This window comes from Curcuma longa, unplaced genomic scaffold, assembly GCF_044706935.1.
Source record: "Curcuma longa cultivar G26 ecotype Majalengka, Jawa Barat unplaced genomic scaffold, ITB_CL_G26_1.1 contig_11375, whole genome shotgun sequence".
Lineage (NCBI taxonomy): Eukaryota > Viridiplantae > Streptophyta > Magnoliopsida > Zingiberales > Zingiberaceae > Curcuma > Curcuma longa.
This window is the reverse complement of record NW_027428859.1, coordinates 5,657-32,410: the sequence shown is the minus strand read 5'-3', so window position 1 is coordinate 32,410 and position 26,754 is coordinate 5,657. Positions and strand designations below refer to the sequence as shown.

At 36.5% G+C, this 26,754-nt stretch overlaps 3 pseudogenes; all 3 read right to left on the bottom strand.

Moving 5' to 3' along the window:
- Nucleotides 1–3: 3 nt before the first annotated feature.
- On the bottom strand, nt 4–2,575 carry LOC141815840 (uncharacterized; annotated as a pseudogene).
- A 967-nt stretch (nt 2,576–3,542) lies between these two features.
- Nucleotides 3,543–10,113, bottom strand: LOC141815838 (anaphase-promoting complex subunit 4-like; annotated as a pseudogene).
- A 100-nt stretch (nt 10,114–10,213) lies between these two features.
- LOC141815841 (uncharacterized) lies at nt 10,214–26,392 on the bottom strand (annotated as a pseudogene).
- Nucleotides 26,393–26,754: the final 362 nt, after the last annotated feature.

The window sequence follows — 26,754 nt, the reverse complement described above, 5'->3', positions numbered from 1 at the left end:
TAAATCCATACCACTTATCTCAAGTTTCTTGAGATTAGGAAGTTGACCAAGTGATGGTAATCTAACACACCTCTTAAGATTGATAAGTCTGACCTCAACTAAAGAATCGCGATGAGCAAGTTGTTGCTTACTCATCCAATTAGGGAATTCCACTACCTTGTAGGAAAGAATCTCTAGCCTTTCCAAATGTATGTTGGGTCGGAGAGCTTCAAGTAATTGCAGTGATGTAGTTGATTTAGAATTTTTATTTACTTCTTCAACACCCCAATGCAATGACAATTCACGAAGCCTTTGTTGGCCCATCAGTACTTCATTTTGAGTTTCCTCTGCTCGTTCTAGGCTTCGTAATCTGAGTTCTTGAAGATTTGTTAAAGCTTGTAATTGTGCAAGCCCAAAACCTCCATTAACATCAACAAATATTCCTGACAACTTATGAAGGCCAATTAATTGCTCAATCCCATAGGGAATTCGAGACAAGGATGCACATGCTACGATGTTGAGGGCCCTCAACAATTTAAACTTGGCCAAATCCTCTGGTAGCTTGTTAAACCAACAACAACCTTCCACATTAAACTCTACTAAGTTTTGGAGTCTTGTTATAGATTTTGGTAACTGCTGAAGCTTTGTGCAATAAGCTAATTTCAAAATCTGCAACTTCTTCAACTTATAGATTCGTTCAGGTATCTTTCGAAGCTTGTTGCAATGAAGCAAACTTAAAATTCGCAAATTATGTAGGTCAAAAAGTGATTCCGGAAGTAATTCCATCTTATTTGGGTAGCCTTTGGATCATTCTAGTTTCTACAACTAATATACGCAAATGGACAAGTCTTACCAGTATCTTGTCGAGGAACTTTGATGTTGCAGTTGCTGCTTTCGTGAGTCTTTTTTTGTATACTTGTAATGTTATTTCCTCAACATCTTCTTTTGTCGTTTCCTCATCTTCTTGTAGAATCAATGCTATCAGCTTATTGCTCACCTCAATTGGCATGGTCGGCAGTCGAAATGACATCGCTCTGGGATTAATTTTCAAACACAAATAGCGACAGCAACTTGAAATAGTAGTTAAACCTTCGGGAACCTGCATACGCAAATAGAGCATGAGCATCCTTCGTGACAAGTATTCTGGGAATCTCCAACGCCATGCCTCTATAATTTCTTCTTTGTGAACTCTATAAAAGAAATCTGGTGCGAGGTCTTCAGCTGGTCCGAGGTAGTCCGCGGTCAACATGTGTAACATGACTTCAGTATCAGTATTAGCATTAGCATCAAGTAGCTCATAGAATTGATGAAATCGTACGATGACATGTGGAACTTTAGTACTCTTATACAAAATAGTTTGCCCAAAAAGGATCTGGAAGTGTTGTTGGAATAATATGGCCAAAAACCTTTGCAAAAAAAGGTCGTTGATCAATCCAGTCTTTGAAGTACTGCTTAGCATATGGAATGAGCTCATCGTTCTCTGATTTGTCCAGCTTCATTGGGGGGATTGGCGTTGCTGTGTGTCTCTTGAATAATTCCACCCATGCATCCTCCGATAAGGGCTTCAAGTCGTATGTTATAATATCCTCCACCTCATTTGGAAAAATCATATCACTTTCTGATTGGGCGATGATCAAGACTGCACTCCCTGGCCCGCCCACACGAAACAGGATGTTCTTCAACTCATCCCACTCTTGTCGCTTCAATCTAACATATTCATCACAATGAAGCACCAAGAAGTATCTACTTCCATGAAGTTGTTCATTAACATATTCCCACAGGGCTTGTAGTGGTTGGTTAAGATCCAATTTCTGATCACAATGCTCTTCATTGCTTATGGACCTTGCAAATTCTTTGCCAATGACATTAATATTCTCGAATGACTGAAAGTGGGGTAGATCCAACCAAATGCGATGATGAAATTGCTGACGGATCCAAGTGTGGTGGTAGATCATATGTGCCAAGGTTGACTTCCCAACCCCTTCTTCGCCAACTATTGCAATCACAAATAGGTTGTTATCATCTCCCATTGTTGTTGGACGACGTCAGTTGTTGTTGTTGTTGTTGAAACATTGTGATGACTTTCTCTATATCTTCCTCTCTACCCACCACTTCATTTTTCAAGATATTGGAGTAGTCTTCTTGGAGTGGGTTCATGGAATGCATGGGGTCCCTCCGAAGACCCATTGCAGATCCTCTGAGAACAAGAGAATTCAAGTTGCACAGCATCTCTTTCAGCTCCACTAGAATAACGCGACGAAAGTGATCCTGTTGGATGTTGCCCACAATAGAATCAAGCAAACTTGCTTCCCAATCCAAGATTCGACCGAGCAACTCTCCCACATCTGTAACTGCTACAGCCACATCTCTCTCCCAATCTTCAAATTCTGTAGGCAAATCTAACACCAAATTCAATCTTATACTCACGTATCGCTGCTGCAATCTCGGGGATAATGATCATTGAATTGATAGTCCAAAGGCTATCACAAATCATCGCCAAGTGATTTTGGATATGCAGCAAGCGACCTTGTGCCATCATGGCAGGCGATGGTAGAACCTTCAACAATAGATGCTTCAATTCGATGGACACCGACATAATTTCTTCTACCTCTTATTTTCTTTGCTAGTGAATGGACAATTATGCAATGGTGGAGAGAGCGGTAATGAACCAATCTAATTAATTTTGATATGTACACCATCAGCATCGATCTTTCCTTTGCCGTGGTCACAAGCAAAGTTGTTAATTCTTTTAATTATAAACATCATGCTTTACCCCGCCACATAAATGTTCTTAATCTACATCTCACGCAAGCTGTGATCCACATGAAATTCGTAGCATTAATTGTTAATGGAAAATAGATTTTCTTTATAATTAAAGGCTTGTGACGAATTGACAGATTTAGTTTTCGCCTTTAATTTCTTTTCTTTTTTTCTTTTGCTAAAGCTAAAGGTTTTCTTTGGAATTGAAGCTTGTAAGATACTTAAATACTAGTTTTTCTTTCTTTTTCTGTCTTTTTTTTAAAGTAATTGGTGGATGCTCTTTCATTTATTAAAGTGGGGTTTCACCCAAGTATTTGCATGTCATGCTTTTTCATTGCATTAAAAATTAACTAATTCAAACAAAATTTCTAATTAAGCGTGCACTAAAAAGAATAATTAATCAGCATAAGTATAAATTATTTTAAAAAATAAAAAAACAAAATATTATTTCTAAAGTATTTTACCAAAGCAATTATTTACAACTAATAGTCTTTGCTTTTTTTTCCGCTTATTTTATGTCCCAAATAAATTAAGCAGCACTAGCTGAATTATTTTTTAAAAAATAAAAACAAATTATTATTTTTAGAGGATTTTACCAAAATAAATACCCATAATATATAGGATATGTCAAAAGGAGCCTGATTATATTATTACCGAAATACACCACTCACTCTCTTTTTTTTCGAATTCCTTTTTATCAAAATGTTCGTAATTATCTTCAAATTTAAATAAGGCAATTGAATACAATGATTTACAGTTTTAAAAAACAATAAAAGAGGCAATTTCATATTTTATTGGACAAGTATTTTTTTATTTTTGAGATAAATAAGGAGCTAGAAAATAGTGCACTCCGTCCATATATGGACTGGTTAAAAATCAAGCTCGAGTGTCACAAATGACTAGTCACTTGTGAGCTGATCCAATTAACTAATTAGGACCTAAGCAGCTAAACGTAGTTTATATATGGTTCTACATTTATGCTTAGCAAATGTTATAAATCAATGTGTAGAATAGAACAATAACAATTTGATGCATGACTTCCACCGATGGTTATATATATCGATCATTAGGCACCAGAAGCATCGTCCTCATCTTCATCTTCATCGAGTATATACACCATGGCATGGCTTCTCGATGTAAAAACACATGCGAGACCCCTAGAAGCTGCAGACAGTTCAGACATCGATCATGTTAACCAAATTAAAAGTTTTCTCCACAACTTCAATCGAAGCATAAGAAATTAAGGGCGAAACTATTTTTACATCAACTCTCTAATTAAAATATAACAAGACTCGAGCCAAAAGCCTGCTCAGAACAAAAGGCAACTCATTCACAGACATGCATGTTAATTTCATTTTTGGCTAGCAGAAAAAAAAAAAAAAAGAACCACCCACTTAAACATGTATTTAAGGTGATGATATGGAAGCAAATTTTATCCTTCAAAGCACCTAGTGAATTTCTAACAAATTCGGTACATACTTTTCATTATGAGCAACAAGGGGAATTTACGCAGGAGATGAGATGATTTTCATCTCATGAAGATAATTGCCTTTGTTAGACAATCAAACATTGTCTTGTACACTACCATTATCATAAATATACAATAGGTTACATAATGTTTAAAAATCAACTCCTAACTCACAAGATGATGTAATAAATTTAAGTTTATGTTACATAAGCCTTGAAATTTAGAACAAAAGCATCAAATCCTAAGAAACAGACTTCAGCCAAGAACTCATTCAAAGAAAAAGGAAAACCACATCACCATTGCAAAGTAGAAGTTGAAATGTAAGGTGAGGATCTTTACCACTAACAGCCAATGGGCAAGAAACAGGATCAGGGACATAGCGCACTTTTCCATTTTCCAGATGCATTTCTACAGCAGAAGCCTAGTGAATGGCAGAATGATCGATCAGGAGTTACTAGAGATTCAAAAGCAACCACTTTGGCTTCTATGAAAATAAAGGATATTTGCTTGATGGGGCAATCAAAAATATGAACAAATACTAAAAATTATAAAAATATTATGAGGGTAACATTTATTGTTAAGAAATGGTATTATATTGTTCCTAAAGATTACTATTTAATATAGTAGTGAGGAGACAATTATTACCCTGCAACCACCTAGCCTTCACAAAATAGTTTTGAAAAAGTTGTACATTGCTTACATATGTCTACGTAGACTCTGGCTCACACTTATCTGTACAACATTTAACAAGGCTTACCTTCAAACAGTGAATTGCCCAGATTTCAGGTACTTCTCTTGAAAGTGGCAGAAAGCATAGATCATCAAGTTGCACCATCATAATCAATGATCTCATTGCACTATCAGATGTGGAGGTGGCTTCATTAAGTAAAAGAATAAGCTGGTTTTCCTATTTCATTCAAAGGATAATAAAGTAAATACCAATTAAAGATACAAGAGAATGAACAAAAGAATGACAAAGGAAGAAAATGTCATCACCTTATAAAAAGATAGATCCACGCAATGAAATGTTTCTGGTACACGTAAGAGAACAGCTTCAGGGCAATGTGTTTGCTTTTGAAGACGATTTACAGCATTAGTGAAACCCCTCATGATGCCGATACAATTTGTCAACTCAAGTGATTCATCAGGCACTTTAAAGCAAGTGTAGTCAATAAGATTATCCAAATTTGTGGACTCTGAACCATAGTTGCCCTACAATAACCAACAAATAATTGGCAGATAAGGATAGAATTTTACTATTCGTGAAAGATTCAGAATGATAACAATGCTGAAATTGTGCTTCTTGGATAAAAAATAGGAGAAATTATTCAAAATATTGACCGTGACAACCAAAAGGATGTTGCATATGAACCTGACCTGAACTGTTCAGAGAAATATTTGTTGGAGAATATTAATTCCTCCATTGTGACTAGACTAATCATGTGGTTTTAATGTTTGACAACAAGATTAAATTAGTTGATTCAGACTAATGACTGCCTTGAACTTGCAGATCTAACATTTGTTGTAGCTCATTGGATAAATGCTAAGCTAGATTGAATGAACCCAATGGACAAGCCTAAAGCATTTTGAAACTTTCATGTAATGAAATTATCAAAGACTAACTTGAAGACCTGTATAATTATATTTTGGTAAAAATAGATGAATAGGATGGTTAAATTTACCTAAAGAGTTTGTTCTTTAATTTATTTGACTAGAATTCTAGCAAGGTATTTGAGGCAAATTCCTATTTTTCTCATTTTTAGTACCGATCCAGAACTACCTATGTTTTAACTATGTTTGATTTACAAAGCTTTAGATCATTTTTTTTAAAAAGTTGTACAAATAAAATACTAAGTTTAAGGTACCCTAGATTTGTTTAGTAATTAGATATCTCATTTGGTGTGTTTCAAGTTGTTTGAGTGACCAATGATTGTTGGATAGTCAGCTAAGAATTGGATAGCCTAAGTCACCAACTTTATATCACAAGTATGGTCCACCAATTTGCTTTTTTTTTTTGTCAGTTGACCAAACTAGGCACACTGGGAAACTCAAATACTAAAAATTTGAGCGAGTCATGTTGTTTTGTGCGACCAAAGTTTACTCTCTGTAGTAGAGTGGTTGACAAAAGCATTTTGTCGTTTGACCAAAAATAGACTTCTATTAGTCTTCAATATTGGAAATTGGTCAACTATAAATTTTGAGGAGGTTGACTAAAAGACATCCTTTAGATAACCAAGCTTTTCTTTGACCGACCAAAATTAGAATTTTGAATCGACACGGTCATTTATGACAACAACCAATGAATTTTAAATAGTCAATCAACGGAAAAACTTTTATCAAACGACCAACAAACTTTGATCAATCCGCCAACAAACTTTTGTTAGTCAACCAATAGTCAATCAATAGACCTTGGGCAGTCAACCAACAGATTTTGGTCAACCAACCAACAGATTTTTGGTCACCATGAGCCTTTGGTCAGCCCAACAGTGACTAGCAGATATATGTTGAGACTAGATTTTCAGCCATTTTGATGCCTTTTCCATAGCACCGACAAAACTTATAGAGATTCCATCTTTGTAGACACAAACACATCATTGCATATTCAAAATTCACATTGTGAAAAAGCTCTAGTGATTCCTAAGACGAAGCTCTCATTTAATAAATGTAATCTTATTCTTATATTGATCCTTATTCTTTATGGTGAGATTTGATACTTTGCACATTTCTTTTTCATTTTGAGAGAGTTATTATTCTTGCATGTGTTAATAGATTGAGACATTTGATTTAAAATCTTATCGTTGAAACTTGAAAAGACTTACTCAAGTGGCTTGTGCCAAGAAGTAGTTTAGTTTATTTTATGTTGCATGCCAAAATAGCATGGTAGTGGATGTGGAAACTTAGTGTTTTGACTACATTAAACCTTAATATTTTGACCGCATTAAACCCACTGTGTTAGGGTTATAATTTACATTTTGCTTCAGCCTTTTCTTATCAATGTTATATATTGTTCACATATATGCACATATTACTAACATTTGAATTGAATTCTCTACTGAGGGGAAAAAATATCACAGTCTATTCACCACCCTCTAATTGGTGTCATTCGGTCTCACAATATCTGCTACTCAACTGGTAAGAGTGCTTATAAATTGCATTTCACCATGCCACTGCACTTCAAAATTGTCTTTCTCCTCTGATTCTTCACCTAAATGAAGGATTACTAATCACCGAAATCACAAACCAAAACAAGAATCTTCAAATGATTCTGCTGGTCCCCCACATGCAATCAGTTAGGCAATTGGACAGTGGGATGTCCCTTTTCTATTAACAACAAATAATCATTTGAAAAAAAAATATCATAGGCCATTGCTAAGAAGGATATAGCCAAAATGCCCAATAATATATGACATGATATTCTATCATATTCATCCTGATATTCATCATCATCATGTCAGTTTAGTAAGAGCTTAAACAAGAGAGAGAGAGAAGTCTATCATAGGCAAACAGTACTGAGAAAGTTAAGACAAGAATGGTTAGCAAAAATTGGTTGTGTGTAGTTCCTCAAACAAGTACTCAAAATAAACCAGAGTTTTGAAACTTAATGGATTCTTAAAAAGAAAAGTTGGATAAGTACCTTGTAGTAGACTATTGATGTAGGGGCAGCTGATGATGAAAATTAACTTGAGTATCTAAATTCATATGGTGGCATTAGACCTTCACAGTGTATCTTTTGTGAAACAGTCGTGAACTGATGTAATAAATATATTTAAGTGCAGATAGTACCATTGCTCCATCTGATTAAATTCATTTAATAAGTTTCTTTCCAAGTACTTAGTATCCGAATATCCTCCAAATATCATCAACTCCTCAAGCCGTTCCATAATTTCCCTGCATCAACAAACAGAACAAATTTTTGAAAATAAAGAAAAATATCTCAAGGAAATGATAGGGTAGTCATATTGGAGTCATCAATTCAATAAGCATGAATAGATCGATTGTCTTATCCAACTAGATAAATGATGACTGAAATGACAAGCCAAAAAAATCACAGGAACATCTGCAAACAGTAACTTACCTATCAACATTAATTGTTTTAGTGGCATCTAACAACTCCCCAACTGGATCATGATTGAGCACAAATTTCAAGAACACCACAATGAGTTCGCTATGAACACGATCATAAATTATCAGTACCAATCATATCTAAGGTGTTATTATGAAAATGTCAAAAGGACAATGGTGGATATCAAACCTGTTTGCTGACTGTACTTGATCAATTGGTTCGGACATTAATATTTTAATAGACCTCAAAACCCAATTGAAAAAATTTTGTAACTGAAATAAAGGAGATAACAAGAATAACTATATAATAAACTTAGAACTCAAACAACCATATATGTTATGAAATTAATAATGAATATCTTAAGAACTCATCCAGACATGAGGTAAAAAAGATGATAGAAAATATCTAAACATGTTAGTATAATAATTGTTTTTGTTGAACAAAAAGGGAACCAATATTTAATATAGTATGTGAAATCATTTGATAAGCATATTTTAGAACACATTCATTCCTACAGAGATGATGAGGAATGATAACATGGAACACACTTGTTTAGTACATCCCACATCCGTATCCTCTCAGAGCTTGGATGTGTGGAAAAAAATAAGGATATAATAACTAGGCATACTAGTAAACCAGAAGTTATCTATTCCATTCTCCTCTAAGAGGTAGCCAATAGTTTAGAATGTATATAGGGCAATGTAGCCAAGGCAACTTCAAAAGCCTTTAGTATTTTCCTTTACCATTAGTCGGATTCAGATCTAGAATGAAATTTTCATACAAAGAATCTATGTAGATAGACACATTGCAGCAAGTGAGAACAGATCAAAGAAATTAGTATTAACAAAAGATCCAAATAGAACATTTTAAGGTAGATAATACAAACATATATATAAGCAAAATAAACAAGTGCAACAAATCATGCATGGCCAAAACGAAACGTAAATACATGGTAAAGCACAAATAAAGAGAAACTAGGTATGCAGTCAGAAAACACATCGTCAAGCCTGGAAACCATAGCATACCAGATGTAATACAATTGCAAGAATCCTCGAAAACCTTTCAACTTGCACAAGCAACATGCCAGCCTTCTCTGTTGCATTATCAATAAGCTTCTCATCCAGTCCAATAACACGATACCGTGCACGCCATCGAGAAAGGCCTTGCAATTCTGCAATTCGAAATCCAATGATCTCTACAGCAGGCTGCCAATTAGTGTTGGAAGATTCTTGAAATAGGTGGTTTCATCAAAATAATATGTTTGCTACCTAGAGGGGAAAAAACACCGAACGACACTTTTGACTTACACAATGAAGTTCTCAAAAGATAACAATGGCAATGAAAGTAAAAGCAAATCAATGGACAAGATCAATTATATTTAAAAGTATTAATTTATAATTATTTTCTTATTGGTGTGACTTTTCTCTGTGATAATCTAGATGATTTCTATTTTTTACCTTGTAGTATGGTAAATCAAAATTCAGCATATAATATATCCAAAATAAATATGATTTACACTTTTTCTTTTGAAATTGTATGAAAAAATATTTTTTATTCAAGTGACATATTACGCATTCATACTAATATTTAACTATAAAAAAATGATAATCGTTCACAAAGCTCCCGCCAACACGGGGTTCAGTCCTAGGAAAGGGTTTATTGTACACCTTCTCTCTGCCCTTTGCTCTTGCTGTCTACTCCTCTCTTTCCTCAGCCTTACTTCAGTTTGAGCAATCAATCAAATAGGTTAGATCCTTTTCAAAACAATCATACCTCCAGCCAAGGTAGACTTACCTGGATGCTCCATATTCACCTCATTTTTACCTATTTTGAAATATCGCATTGTGCCTCTTTCGGGTCGTGAGCAGGCATGTAACGAAATTCATCGTAATATGCTCCCACTTTCACTCGGGTACCGGTATCTCCTAAAGTAATCCGGTCGGTCACTGATGTTCAACCTTCACCTGCTGACACCCTAAATACCTCACAACGAAGCTTGCGATATCCATCTTCATATCATTCCACCAATACGAGCGTTTCAGATCCTGATACATACGAGTATCACCAGGATGTATCGCAAATCTAGGATGATGTACCTCCTGCATCATCTCTTCCTTAAATGGATGTTGTTCTGGAACACAGAGTGTTCCTTGGAATCGAAGTATCTCATAAATGGTCGCTTACCCTCCTGTCGTTTTGAAGATTCCCGAGACCCTGAGACCCTGATCCTTGAGCTTGCCCCTTCTGAAATGTAATCTGGAAGTTTTGATTCCTCGACTCCTCCACATTTTTTTTTCGCGAGTCACTTACTGCTGAGTCGTCTTCATGAATAAAGTCCAATCCAACATCTCTCTGTAAGTGCTAACCGGAGAATCAGACATCCTAATTCGGATATATGCAGTCAATCCATGGGTGAACCGGGATATCCGGTCACCATCTTGAGTTACTAGGTGCGGGCGAAACTCGACTAGTCGAGAAAATTCTACTGAGAAATACTGTCTCTCGACAGCCTACCAGAACGATAGTCATGATATATCACGCTCTACGAATATCATCTTGTCCCACGTGTCCCTTGGTAGCTATGCGAGTGAAACTTCTAACCATGACAGCTCAACAAGCTCCATGCAATCACATTCTAGTAAAGTCTTCAATAAAATCATTCCATGCATTGAAAGCAACATGGTAAATCTAAAGATAATCAAATAGATCTTCTGTTAAAACTCCATCTAAATGATAAAATTTCCACCTGAAGTTACTTCTCTTTCCATAACTCTAAATCCAGAATTCTGGATCCTCACAATGTGGTTTATTCATTATCCATGGCAGATCTACTTAGGCAACAAAACTAAATTTCCAAAATAATGATTGGAAACCAAGTAATGGCACATAGTTTGTAACCTGGAAGCTTTATCAAATAAATGAAAAGCCTTGCCGCTTGACACCTTTCTAGGGCCATTTCTTCTTGTTTAGGCTTACAAACCATCCGATTCTAGATAGCGACTACCAGTCTGCCATTTGGTCTTAGCACCACCTTGGCTATAAAGTATACTAGATTTATATTCATAAAGATTATCCACAGAATACCAAGTATTCTTGCACCTAAAATATATATAGTGGCACTTGCATCAAGTGGAGTAAATGTACTGTCAAATACAATAACTCCAGGAACCATCAACGTCTAGAACAATATGAGAAGTCAAACACGCACTACCACTCCAAGCATATCACCTCTCCAAAATGTTGGTCATCTATCCTAGGTCCTCCACTCGAAGATTTGGTGCTTGATCTTCGAATAAGTTCTATTTTCTTTTAACTTCTGACTTAACAGATCAGCTTGATTTTTTTTTGACTATATGTGTCACATAGGAGCACTAAGATTCAACCACATCAATAACCTTTCCACAACAAGATGTGCAAGTTGTGTAACAAACAAATGAACCCTAACCACAAACCAAAGAATTATCACTAGTCTAGCTCTTTGATGGTGGTCGAGTATATTCAGTGCAAAAATGATGTGAAGCATCCTCAAATGTTTAGCACATATGAACCATTATCGCCACCACAGGTTGTGTGCCTACCATGCAACTCCAAGGCACATTGTCTAAAGGATGAAAGGATCTTTGCTTCCCTGATCCCTTAAGAGAATGAGTCCTTGCAATACGAGGACTCAATAGTGGAATGATCGTTCCATAGTACCACACCTTTTTAGACTCCATTCCTTGTTTTTTTTTATTCTTCTTCCCGATCAATTGACCAGCACCACCTCAATTTGCTGAGCAGAACCACAGGCACATCTCATTTTGACTAGAGACTGAAACCCCACCACAAAATGAGACCTTGAACCTTGCATTGAATTACCTTTTTTTTTAATTGCTAGGAACAAAGGTGGGCTCTGGTTCCTTGTCTGATTTTCTCCATTTGTGATTATGATGAATCATGTTCCACCTTTTGTCACTAAAACTATACTCCATTCAACGTGTGTAATGCATATGCTAGCACACAAGGAAAGGCCACTTAGGATGGTCGAAGCAAATTAAAGGGCATCCATAGTTAACAAATCTTAGTAGGTCCAATGGCTTTTTGAAATCTTCGCAAATCCATTTTCATCCTATCATTCCTACTCAAATACATGTAAGCATTGATGCTAACAAACATAAACTATCATTTGAACATTCATTTAGATAACCAATCCTTTAGGCATCATCCTACCTCTCAATTATCCTCCATTTAACAAGTTTGAATCAGTTCTAGTTAATTGTGCTCTTAATTATCCTATCCATAATCCATGTCCATAATTTGAACTAATTGTGAGGCTCAAATTACAAAGTGGAGGAGAAAGGAATATTTGATGGAGGTTTTGTTTATTTATAAAACAACATGGAAAGGTACTTGCCATGCATGCACAAATATCCAACTCTCAAGTCCCAACAAGAACACACAAGTACAGATAAATGGCATTAAGGCCACAGACAAAGAAGATTAGAAGAGAGACCATGGTTGTTACTGTCCAAAATTTTGGATTAGGTAATCCATCTTTGCTCTTGAAGGTTTCAAAATTATGGAAGATTGGATCGTAGTTAAGTGTAGGCTAGCGGATGAGTAGATTGCACATGATTATGTGGTATTAGAATTTAGAAATGAAGATGCTTTCCATAAAATAATTCTTCCTTGAATTATTGGGAGGTTATCTAAAACACTGCTAACTTTGATAACAAGGAACGATCTGCCTGATGGATTAAATAATCCTTAATTACGATTGGTTTCTCACAAGTTTGTTTGGATTTTGTTCCTAATCTCTACCCCTGGCTTTATTGAATATTGACTGCATGCATCTGTTTTGTTAAAGCCATCGAGATCATTAATTAGATGGCATTCAGAACATGAATTGTATTTATATTAATGCTAGGTTTAATATACATGGCAAGTATGTAATCTTGACAGCAGATGTTATGCTCATCTTCATCTTTGGTTGTAGGATCATTAAATAATACCTAGTAACACAACTACTATGACTTTCTAAGAGAATGAATAAATATACTAAAAATTCTACTTACAATTACTTGGAAAGATCATGCCGCTGTCCATCCCATCTCACAGTCTGGATCGCGTAAATCGAAAATACATACAACGAAAAAAAATCCGGAGAAACAATACGGACTTTGCAACCCAACGAAAATCCAAAAGACTCTAACCTGCTCTGATACCAAAATAATTGTTACGTCCCGAGAGACGACCGTCTGAAAAATTTCGACAGTATCTCCCCTGTAACAATCCAACTTTTCCTGATACATGATAGTGTAGAAGGCCCACACGGCCCATACTAATACAATACATGAACAAAATTGCTATCTACAACATTAAAGGCCAACACGGTCACAACCACACATCCAACACATGCATATGATGATACATAACTACGAAAACTGCAAAACACTACGATAAATAAAACTCCCCAGCCTCTAATAACAAAATTACCTCAACGGAAACCTACCAAAGTTCAAGTCTATACGAAGTTAAACATAAGATCCAACATGATCCACAATTCTACGAAATAAAATGACGAAAGTCCACAAGGTATAAACATGCATAAAACTCAGAAATAACAAGATAACGCGACTTCTTCTGCTGTGAGATAAGGCAGTCCAGCAGCACTCCAAGCTTCAAAGGTCATCCTTACCTGTTACCTGGGGAGAAAACAAAGAGACCCCCCAGGATTTGGGTAGTGAGTATACAATACTCAGTAGGTATAAACAAGTGCACAACATGTCAATATGTAAAATAACAGCAGGATAGCATACGAGATCAATAATCTATGTATAACAGCAAATATCATGCAATTCAATCACAGTCATATATCAGCAAGTGTAATAGCTACAGTCATGTAATAACCAGTGCAATGATCATGAATGCAGAAGACAACTACCAACAATGCATGTACATGTGAAATGCATGGTCACTGTCTGCACTCGCCACCCTCAGACACTCACCCAGTGCAGTGAACTGAGGCGCACGACAGAAAAACCGCACTCTCCAACAACAAACCACTACTAATAAGTGGGGAGCGGGCGGGATCAGGAGGGCTATATAGTCAGTCCTAGTTGCACCCAACTTAGCGCAACAATTGCTCTCACTCTTATGCCACTATCACACAGCGACAAGTGAGGCCAACAACAACAATGATGAACAACATATCTACTACTATCATGTATGTGTCATGATGTTCAGTGCAACCGTTAAGCCTATATCTAATCAGGCATAATCAACAGGTCATACAATGGTATCGAACAACAAGTAACATGCTAATCACAGTAAAGCAACATCAATACAGGTCAACAATAGGAAATGCATAACAAAGTATCATAGATCAGGATCACAACTAAGATAGCAAGATAATCAGCAAAGTAATTAATAGCGAAAATAATTATGCACTTACAAACGATCCTGTATTGACCAAGCACAGGAGTACCCACCTGATATGTCGAATCATCGAATAAGAACCCCTCCGTATAACAAGATTTACAAATCAAGATCCTCAGTGATCTCCCTAGACTCCAACTAAATTCCGGCAGCAAGCTCTCTTTGATTTTCTCGAGGAACTTTTCCAATGAATTGCCTCTTTTAGGACCCAGAAAAATGGCTTGAGAAGCCTCTGAACATTTCAGTAAACACTTGACTGCATAAGCAAGGCTTTTATAAAATTCCTTGAAGAAGGTACAGTCACTTGCAAGAACGACATCAAAGGCACCCAATGCATTTATATCTTTGTTTTGATTCCAATGCAATGTCATTGATTTTACTTGTGTACCTCCAAAAGCTTCAGCATTGACAGTTATATTACGAATCAACAACATCTGGGTTACCATCAGATATTACCACCTCACAAGCATCTGAGCATGCAGCAATAGCCAGTCCAGCCAACCCGTAGCCAAATCCAAGTTCTATCCCTCTTTTGGACCCAACATATCACGATGGTTTACACAAAACCAGGCAAGGACATCTTCTGAAGGCCAACAACATACTCGCCCTGTGGTGTCAATATCATATTGCCTGGAGATCATAAAATCATATAGGTCAAGAGACTCCTCCATTCTCTGGATCATAACAAGTCCAGGAGCATTTTCTAGAGGTAATTTGTAGTGCAGGCAGACATCACGAGGGCCAGCTAGAATTTTCACCAGTCTAGAAACTTCCGGGTCTTGCACTAGATGGGTATCAACAAGAGGGTGGCACGGAATAAGATTAAAGCCACCACCTTTCTTCCTAGACACCTTCTTGGTGCTCATATCAGATAGATGACCTGATGCGGCGGAGGAAGGGCGAGGCAGCAGCGACCGACGCATGAGGCGGCGGGTCGCGGCAGCAGAGCGGCGGTTGGGTAGAAGGCGGTCGCAGGCGAGGCGCTGGTCGCAGCGGAGGATCGCGCAGACGATGATCGCGAAGGGTCGGCGGCGGCGTGCGACATCGGGACGGCGGCGGCGTCGAGCGTCGGCTGGATGAGGAAGGCGATGGGGGACTGCAGCAAAAATTAATCTTTAACCTAATTAAGCCTAGATCTTAAATTAATTAAACTTGATTATTAAAGGTTAATTGATTAAGGGTTAATCGGTATAGGGTTAATAGGTTAGTGGTTAGATCCGAAACCCGTTAAGCCATTATAAAGCCGAAACTCGATCACGATCTCCCTTCCCAGCTTCACGATCCTCTCCTCTGTTCCATCATCTCCTTCCTCTGTTCTTCGCCTTTCGCTCTGATCGCGTGAGTCCGAGCACGAGCTGCTGGCGCTGAGGAATGTCGGAGATCAGGGTGGGTTGCTGGAGCTCGATTTTTCGTCGGAGGAAGCTTGGATCGGGTGTGGAGGTGGATCTGAGTAGGTGGGTTCATCGGCGAATCAAGAAAGGAGATCCGTAAGGTTAAGTTAGGTTTTGGTTTCTATGGTTTTATGGAGTTGGATCTTGCTATAGAGCTTTGGAACTCCTCTGATTTCATAGATTTCCATCGGAATCGACATTGAGTTGGAGTCTACGGCGCCTTCATCTTCCTCTTCTTTCTTTGTTTCCGTGGCCGATTGGCAGCCCTGCCGCCACCGTTCTTGAGTTAGGGTAAGATCTGAGGTAAGTAATTGGATCTTGATTTCATTGGATTGAGGTTGGAATTTGATTGTGATTTTGGTTCAAACAAATCAATCAGGGAGTTCTTGTTCGCTGCCGGCGGCTTTACCTAGATTGAGCAAGGGTTTTGGAACCAATTGGATTTAGGGCAAGGCAGTGTTTCTGTTGGAGGTAAATATGGATCCGATTAGGTTACTTTGGTTTGATTCTTGGGAAAGAACTCTTGAGTCTGTTGGATTGTTGATGATGCTCTGTTCTTAATACTCTAGAATCGATCACTGTTTGAATGGTTTTTAGTTTGATCAGATTGTGGTAGCTTGACAGTCCTATAGCAGCCGCCCATGAGTTGAATTAGGGCACAGATCTGAGGCTGTCGGATTGGGTAATCAAAGGAGTTAGCAGATTTAAGGATAAGGAACTAATTCTATTGGAGGTAAGTTTTCCTTGTTAGCTTTCTGTTGATTAGCAACGAGTTGGAGCAATTGGTTTGAGTTATGATGTATGTTATTAGTGTGATTAGGATGTTGCATGAATAGGATCTATTTAGTTAGGATTTGATTTATGATTAAGGTTAATGGATTAGTCCTATTATATTTCTGTTAAAAACCTTGATAAAACAATACCTTAATTAATTCGGTTCTTTGAGGATGGATTGATTAAGTTGGTTGGTTAGCTTAGGTTTAATTAAACCTGAAATCATTTAGGTTAATGAGTTAATACAAGTAATTTATTAATTGGTTAATATAATTAATCAATTAATTAGTTACATTGTGTTAATGGAAACCTAATTGGTTCCTAGCATGGATTCGAATTATAATCCTACTAGGTTAGAATGGGTTTATGAACCTATTATGAGTTATCCTGGATTTGATTGAATATGAAATTAATTGTATTAAATTATTAATACAACTAATTGATGGTTTAATTAAATCCTAATAATCACAATCCAACGGTTAGATTGGTCTAACTCTAAATGGAATTTAACTGACTCTAAAAATTTATTAGGGTTTCTTGGTGATATCACTTTGCATTTAAGGATATATTATTTTCTTGCAGGACCTTGAGCGGTTATAGGACTTTCGTATTATACGAGGATATATTTCTGGGGGTTCTAGGATTTACCTTGGATTTATCAGGTAGGTGATTTACTGTATTTGGTCAATACAGTTCTATTCCATTTTTAGTGCATGATTCTTTTATAGTCATTGTAGTTTGATACCTTGATGTTATTCTTTCCTGTTATTTGTATACCTTTTTCATTCTCATGTTTATACCATGCTTGTCCTTATGCCTGTTGATCTTGGATTATCATTTCTGATTATTGTTTCTATCCTTGCGTATGACCTTTGTGATCATTATTGGTTTATACCCATGATTGTTAGGGCTTATTACTTACGTTCATTGATCAGTATGGATGCTGATTACTATAATTTTAGCATCTCATCATGATGCATGATAACGATTGTAAATCCCAATGTTGTGGGTATATCGTGATGGTAGATGACTTTAGTAGTATATCTACATAGGTTATTATCATACCCTATTTCCATCGCGGTGATGGTGGCTGTATGGCAGTATACGCAGCCGGGCTGTATGGCAGTGTATGCAGCCGAGTCGCTGATTTGACCTCGACACTGGATAGGGGTGGTACTCGGAGAGTACATGGTTGGTACGTCGGTGATGAGTATTAGAGGACATATATCAGCCATATGATATGTAGCTTATCATAGCTACGGGATCACTGGACGCGGAGCACTGATCCCCAATTTGGATCACCGGACTACTTTGTTGTAGGGCACAGAGCACTGATCCCCCGATGTTGGACACCCTCAGACTCATTATATACATGAGTACTGTAGTGAGTGTAGGCAGTTGCATCATGCATATGTGCATCATGTGCATGATATATATGTATTGGACTGCACTGATACTGCATTTTGATTGTCTACTTGTTTGATTCTTGATTGTTACACTATGTTTGACATGTCATTCATATGGTGCATTACATGAGATCCATGTTAGTTGTTTATTATCTACAGAGACTTTATTGATACCTTGTTGACCTTTGGTATGTATTTATCTTCTTTCTTTTACTTTATTCATGCACTTTCTTTCTGTATTACCCACTGAGTATTTGTAATCACATCTTTGGACCCTAGGATTTTTCTGTCTTCCCAGATATCAGGTAGGAACTTATAGAGGATGCCAGGGATCTGCTAGCTATGCCATCTCACGACGAAGACTTTGTGTGTGTGTTGGACATGGTTGTAGTGTGTTGTGGTATCATGTGTATGACTTGTTTACATTTCTGCACAATCGGATTTCTAATTTCATTTCGGTGTTTTCGAAACTATAGCATATTTTTTATTCGTGATTTCGTAATTGTACTTGTTACGTTTCCGCTTACGAAACTTTGGATTTTTCGTTACTTTATGAGTTTATTCCTTAATCGTTGTGTAGAATTTGAATTTCATTCATATGCATTGTGTAGGATGTGTACGTGACCGTGTGAGTCACTTTTACTTTCATTACTTGTCTAAATCCATATTTTGTAATATGGATAGCCCGTGTGGGCCTTATTATATGTCTGTATTTAGGGAATTGTCAGTAATACTGGAGAGGTGCTGTCGAAATTTTTCGGACGGTTATCTCCCGGGTCGTGATAATTTAAGAGATGAAATTCTCGTAGTATCACTACCAGTAATCACAATATCATCCACATACACAACTAACAGAATAGCACCAGCTCCTGATACTTGTAGAACACAGAATGATCAGACTTGCTTTTCTTCATACCAAACTTTTCAAACTAAATTTTCTAAACCAAGTACGAGGACTTTGTTTCAAACCATACAAAGTTTTTCGAAGACGACAAATTCACCCCATCTCCCCTGAGCAACGAAACTAGGAGGTTGCTTCATATACACCTCCTCTTGAATATCATCATGAAGAAAAGTATTCTTGATATCAAGTTGATGTAAAGGCCAATAATGAGTAACAACAAGAGAAATAAATAATCAAACAGATGTCAACTTTGCAATAGGAGAAAAAGTATCAGAATAATCCACACCATATGTTTGAGCATAACCCTTAGCAACAAGACGAGCTTTTAATTTGGCAACTGACCCATCTTGAATATCCATTTGCATCCAATAGCTTATTTTCCTTGATTTATTAGATTTATATCATTTTCTGTAATAATGAGATCATCTACATAAATAAGAATGATGACAGTTTTATCATTTTCTATATCATTTTTTCAACTTATAGCTTAAAAGAGATGAGCTGATTTTAGCATACCATACCCTTGGAGATTGTTTGAGGCCATATATGACCTTGTTCAGTTTGCATACCTTCCCTTCATATATTTTTTGAATTCCTTGTGGAATTTTCATATAGACTTCTTGTTCTAGTTCTCCTTGCAGAAAAGCATTGGCAACATCCATTTGATAAAGTGGCCAATCCATATTAATTGCAAGGGCATGTAAGACTTGGATGGTGTTCATCTTGGCTACGGGTGCAAATGTCTCCTTATAATCAATTCCATAGGTTTGAGTGTATCCTTTGGCTACCAGTCTAGCTTTGTGTCATTCAATGGTACCATCACTTTTGTGTTTAATCTTGTATACCCATTTGCACCCTACAGGTTTCTTCCCTTTAGGCAAATTGGTGATCTCCCAGGTGCCATTCTTTTCTAAGGCATTGATTTATTCTCCCATTGCCTTTTGCCAAGATTGTTGTTCTTTTGCTTCCCCATATGTTCTAGGTTCCTGTGTTTTATCTATGCTACTCAAGAATGCTTGGTGACTTGATGAGATATTATTAGTGGTATAATAATCAAAGATAGAATGACATAACATGCTAGAGTGATAGTATGTTCTACGATTAATCCATTTAGATGGAGGATACCTTATTCTTGTTGACCTCCTTAGTGGTGTAGAAGAGGAGGGTAGATGTTCAGTTTCTCTTGATCCACTATTGTTGGTTAATTGAGATGAAAGTTCATTTTCTCCCCCTTGTTCTAGACTCTCTTCAGTTTCTTCAGTATTGGGATTGGTTCCTTCTTGTGAGCTTTCTAGAGACTCTAAGTTGCTACTTTGAGACGGATCTTGTCTTTCTTCAAGAAATAGAAGACAAGTATCAATTGGGTTTCTTCCCTTTGTTACCTCTTCTTCCATTGTTTCTGAAAAGAAAAACTCATTTTCCACAAATATCACACATCCTTTGATGTGTACATCTTGTTAGTAGCAGGATCAAAGCATTTATATCCTTGTTCTGATGTAGCAAAGCCAAGAAAAATACATTTCCTTTTTTTATCATCAATTTAGTTCTAAGCTGTAATGGGAAGAAAGCATAGCATGTGCACCCAAACTTTCTTAAATGAGAGATATTAGACCTTTTATTGTATAGGAGTTCTATTGGAGACTTTCCTCAGTTTTCTGTTGGCATTAGATTTATGAGATGAGCTACTATGCTAATGGCTTCACACCATAATATTTTGGGAACATTAGCATGATTTAGGAGAGTTCTTGCTGTTTCTAGTAGATGCCTATTTTTCCTTTTGGCTATCCCATTTTATTGAGGGGTATAGGGACATGATGTTTGATGAATAATTCCCCTTTCTTTTAAGTATTCTCTTATTTTATTGCTTTTGTATTCTCGACCATTATCGGATCTAGATTGTAATATTGCCGTTGTATTGCCTTGAGATATAATTGTTATAGCTTTCAAAAGCCTCAAATACTTGAGATTTATTGGTGAGCATGTAAACCCAAGTGTATCTAGTTTTATGATAAATGAATGTAACCAAGTATTTATAACCTTGTTTAGACAAAATTAGTGAAGTCCATACATCAGAGTGAACCAAATCAGGATTTTTCATATATAGTGGTAAAACAAGGATAGTTTGCCTTTGTTTCTTTCTTGAGAATACAAGGTTTGCAAATAATATCTAAACTAGCTGTAGGAAAGTAATATTTTAGGACATAACTATTAGGGTGACCTAGTCGAGCATGCCAAAGTTGGGAGTCCTCCTGGCTTGCTTTAAACACCTGATAGCCATGGTCCAAAATATAAAAGTTATTCCTTTTATATCCCTTGCCAATCAAAAGATTTGTCTTGATATCCTGAAATGATACTTTGTTAGAGTCAAAAATAACCTTACAATCATATTCCTTAGTTATTTTACTAATAGACATTAGATTGGAAGTAAAATTTGGAACATAGAGGGCATCCATTGGATTTCTACTTTATGATTTTATTCCTATCATTTACCATATGATAATCACATCCTGAATCAATAATCCAATGTTTAGTATCTAGAGTGGAGTTTAAGCATACACTTGTTGTAGAGGTTTGGTGATGCTCCTCCATAGAAGTTTGTGCATTTAATGTTTGCACGGGTTCCTTCTTTCGAAATGCCTTTGGTCTTAAATGAGGATGAAGAAACCAACACTTGTCCTTTGTATGCCCTTTCTTCTTGCAATTGGGACATATTCTTCTTTTGGATGAACTTTGTTAATCATGAACCCATGAACTTCCATTTTTTTGTTTGAAGTTTCTTCAATATTCAAGCTTGACTCGGTTCTTTGGATGATTTGCAATACGTCATGATCGGTAGGGAGATGTATTCATAGAATTTCTTGTCTCATAGTTGAGAATGAGTCTCTGAGAGTCATAAGAAGACTAAAAACCTTGTCTTCATTTTGTCGCTTTATTATTTCTGTCGGATCGGCGGTTGGTGGTCGTAGAACCTCAAGCTCGCTGTATAAGTTACCAAATTCTCCAAAGAGTTGTGGAAGTCTTGTTCTATTTTCTCATGTCTGCTATTTGTCTTCTTAGTTTAAAGACTCTTCTGATGTTGTTGGTTTGCCCATATAGTGCTGAGACATGACCCCATAAAGCTTTAGCATTTGGAGAACAAGCAACCATACTCTTGTGAGCTTCATCTAGAGAAAGAAGAAGATGAACAAATACTTGATTATCTTTCTTTTGCCATTTTTTGAAGGTGGGATTAGATTCAATTGGAGGATCCTGAAGAATATGATCTTCAAGGTTATAGGAACTTCGAATCCTCTTAATGAATCCGAACCATTGAATATAGTTGGAGGAACTAAGAAGAAGAGAAGAGAAGAGTTGAGGAGGGAGCGAGCTTAGTTGCGGAAGAGGTAGACTCTGCTGCTCTAATACCATTTTGAAATTTAGCTTTGGTATTAACTTCAAAGCTTGTTACAAAATGGAGGAGAACCCATGTAAAGATTGTTGCAAGAAAGAGGAGCAAACATGAAGCCTTTTTTCATTTTCTTGAAAGTAACCATACACGGTGGTTTTGTAGTGTGTTACAAACCTCTTGAACGTTGTGGCTCCAACGTTCATGTTTCGGAGCATTTAATGTATTTAATGCACTTAATCTTTTTGAATGTTGGAGCATTTAATGCTTTTCATCATGATGAATTGAAGGATCCTCCTTGCTGCTTTGTCTTCTTGCATGATAAACTAGATTTGACTTCATCTTTAATTATTTGACGCCTTGAACTTTCATTTAATGCACATCAAACAAATGATCATCGGGTATCAATGATGCACATCGGGTATCTAATGTTGGAGTTTTTTTTCTTTTTCATTCTTTTTTTCACTCCTCTCATTAACACTTTCATTTTTTATCCTCATTTGATCTTCATATAATTGCTTAGGAGTTAATGGTATAAGAGTTACAAGTTTATCATGCATCATAAAAGAATACTTATTTTTAAACCCATCATGCATGACCTTCCTATCAAATTGCCATGGTCAACCTAAAAGCAAATGACTTGCATGCATTAATACTACATCACAAAAAACCTCATCATGATACCTACCAATGGATAATGATACCAATTCTTGCTTAGTGACCATAACTTCCCTGCAATCATTCAACCATTGTAGTTTATAAGGTCTAGGATGTTTAGTGGTAGGTAAGCATAATTTCTCAACCAAGAGTACTAGCTACATTAGTGCAACTTCCCCATCGATAATCATACTATATACCTTCTCTTTGATGTGGCAACGAGTATGAAATATGTTCTCTTGTTGTTCTTCATCTTCTTCTTTCATTTGCACATTTAGAGCATGCCTAGTGACGAGGGCTTCTCCTTCAATGGGATACTCTTATATATCACTTTCCAATAATAATGGCAAGGCACTGTCATCATCGGACTTCCTCTCAGTTTCAATATCACCATTTTCTTTCAAAATCATAATTCTTTTGTTTGGACTTCTCAATATCTCTGTTTCTAGAAGATTGGATAAGTTCTTTACCTTTGACCAACGAAGAACTACCATCTTTATTCTTAAAAAACTCGGTCTTACCCTTTGCTGCAACTTTATCATCTTTTTTATTCCATTTAGATTTCCAAGTGGATGAATTATGACTTTACCCATGCTTGATTGAACCCTTTCTTTTGAGATGCCTTTCAACTTTCATGGACATATGCACCATATCTTCAAGGTCCACATAATGTTGCAACTCCACTACATATGCAATTTCTAGATTCATACCTTGTAAAAATCATGCCATGGTTGCTTTTCAGTCCTCCTCCACATTGGCTTGAATCATGGCAATCTCCATCTCTTTGTGATATTCTTCCACACTCTTGGACCTTTAGACTTTGTAATCGTTGGTACAAATCTCGATAGTAATGTGAGGGAATGAACCTCTTTCTCATTATAGATTTCATCTCCTATCATGTGTCAATAAGTCTCTCTTTGTTTCTTCTCCTGCTTAGAATAATTTGATCCCACCAAATAATAGCATAATCAATAAACTCAATAGCAGCAAGTTTTACCTTCTTTTTTTCAAAGTAATTGTAACAATTAAACACTAATTCTACTTCCTTTTCCCACTCTAAATATATGTTTGGATCATTTTGCCTTGAAATGAAGGAATCGTCATCTTGATATTGCCCAAGTTTCTATCAACATAATCATTTGTCCTTCCTCTTTTACTACCAATTCTAACATGACCAGATGATGTCGGATGAGATAACGATTATCCCGGGCCAATATTGAATCCATTGGTTCGACTGCAAACGCCAAAAATAATATTCTAAAACCTATTAATTCGAAAGAATAATAAGAGATAGGAAAATAAATAGCAGTGCCAAAAATATTATTAAACTAAAACTTCTTCTTTCTAAACATCAACTCATAAGATGTTTATATAGACCCAAACCTTAAGAAAGATTCCTAAAAAAAGGAAAATTCTTAACAAACTTTAAAAGAAAGATTCCTCATAAAAAAAATTCTTAACAAACTCGAAAAACAAGATTCTTAATAAAAAGGAAAATTTCTTAACAAACTCGAAAAGAAAAATTTCTAATAAAAAGGAAAATTTATTAACAGACTCGAAATCCTAAAAATCCTAAACAGACTTCAAATATAAAATACTAAGAAAAATTTTAATAGACTCAATCATAAAAATCCTAAACGGATTTAAGAAAATCCTAAAATAAAAAATAGAACTTTTCAAAACTACTCTAAATACCAAAACTTTAAAAATTATTAAAAATAAAAATTATCAAAATTAATAATAAAAATCTTCAAATCCTCCTGTATCAGTCGCCCCAGGTTGAAAAGAACTCGTCCTCGAGTTCATAGAAGTATCATCAGCATCCCCCGAACACGGACTCAAATGCTTCACATTAAAAACTTCGGAAGTCTTCAAGTGACTCAGCAGGCATAACTTGTATGTATTATCATTTATCTTCTGCAGTATCTCACACGGCCCAATCTTTAGATCTTCCTGCATTAGTAACCCGAGGTTGAAAGAACTCGTCCTCAAGTTTAACTTAGTGTCAGGTGGTTGCCCAAGAAGAAGATTATTTAATATTAATTTGGCAAAATCTTCTAGTAGTTGTTGGATTTTAGGAATCTTTATCAATCCACTGATGCGTATGACATCAGAAGGCCACAAATTGATCATCTTTCTTGTAGTCAGTCTCAATCGTCCATTTTCAAAGCCCGAAAGGGAGGTTGGTAGCCTCGAGTTCTTCTCGTCATAGCTCGGAGGGGAATATAATTGTTTTGGAAGACATGAACTAATAGTGTTGCTGGATGCTCTTGCATCTAGGTTGTTGGATGCTCCTGCATCAGACGACCTAGGTTGGAAAGAACTTATCCTCAAGTTCAGAATAGTGTCTTCAAAGTAAAAAATCTTTAAGTGTTAATGAATCAAAAGTCGTCGCGTAAGTGGTGGAATGGGAGGAAGATCATCTGATATTAACTCAGTAAAATCTCTAGACAGTTGTTGTACTTGTGAGAGAACATAAACTGCATTCTCAGATAACCTGTCATCTAGAATCTCACAATCATCAGCATAAAATACCTCGTCATACACTGGCTCGGTAATTGACTCGGTCTCATTTTCATCATAAATTGGATCACCGACTATTTCGATCTTGTTGTCCATATCTTTCTCAAGAAAAATTGTATCCAAGTAAAAAGAAAAGAACTTATGACTTTTAAGATTTCGGGCACTACCATCATAGTGTAAGGCTTCCTCATCAGGAACCTGCCTATCATGATCTTGACCACGTACCTCATGATCTTCAAGATCTTACACCGTTAGATGCTGAACTCGATCTCATTTTCTTCATGCTGAATGAATTGGGATGTTGAATCAATGCAAGGCGAGACGATGAAGATTTGGACTTCATCGATAGATGAACCATGCTGCTGATTACCATTGGACATTTGGTCTTCGATCAACGCTATCTCGTCTTCGTCAGCATTGTCATAAATTGGATCATCAAATATTTTGATCTTATCGTCACCTTCGTCTCCTCCTGTGATCGGACAATCGAGAGAGTAGGACTGATCGTACTCGATGTTGTCGAGATCCTTATCTTCATGGTTGTCCTCATCATCATAGGAAGAAGGGGGTACATAGAGGTGTTGCGGAGCCGATGTTCTTTTGAAGTTGTAGGTGGTGGGGCGGTTGATCCTAAATTTCTCAAAACCAAACTTATGCTTCGACATCTCTCCTTGATTAGAAATTAATGAATTTTTAAAAGGAGAATAAAGGAACTTACAACTTTTATGATCTTGCGCCTCTAGATGCTGGAATAACTTTGTGACTTGTCTCTGTAGATCTTGAAGTATCCCATCTCGAATGCTACGATCACGGTGTGAGGCTTCCTCAGTCGGAACCTGCTTATCACGACCACAACAATGATCCATCAGATCTAAAAACTGACTTTTATGATTTTGCGCTACTAGAAGTTGGGATAACTTTGTAACTTATCTCTGTAGATCAAGAATCTCGTCTTAGGTGTTACGATCACGGTGTGAGACTTCTTTTGCCAGAACATGTCTGTCATGACCATGATATCGACCATGAC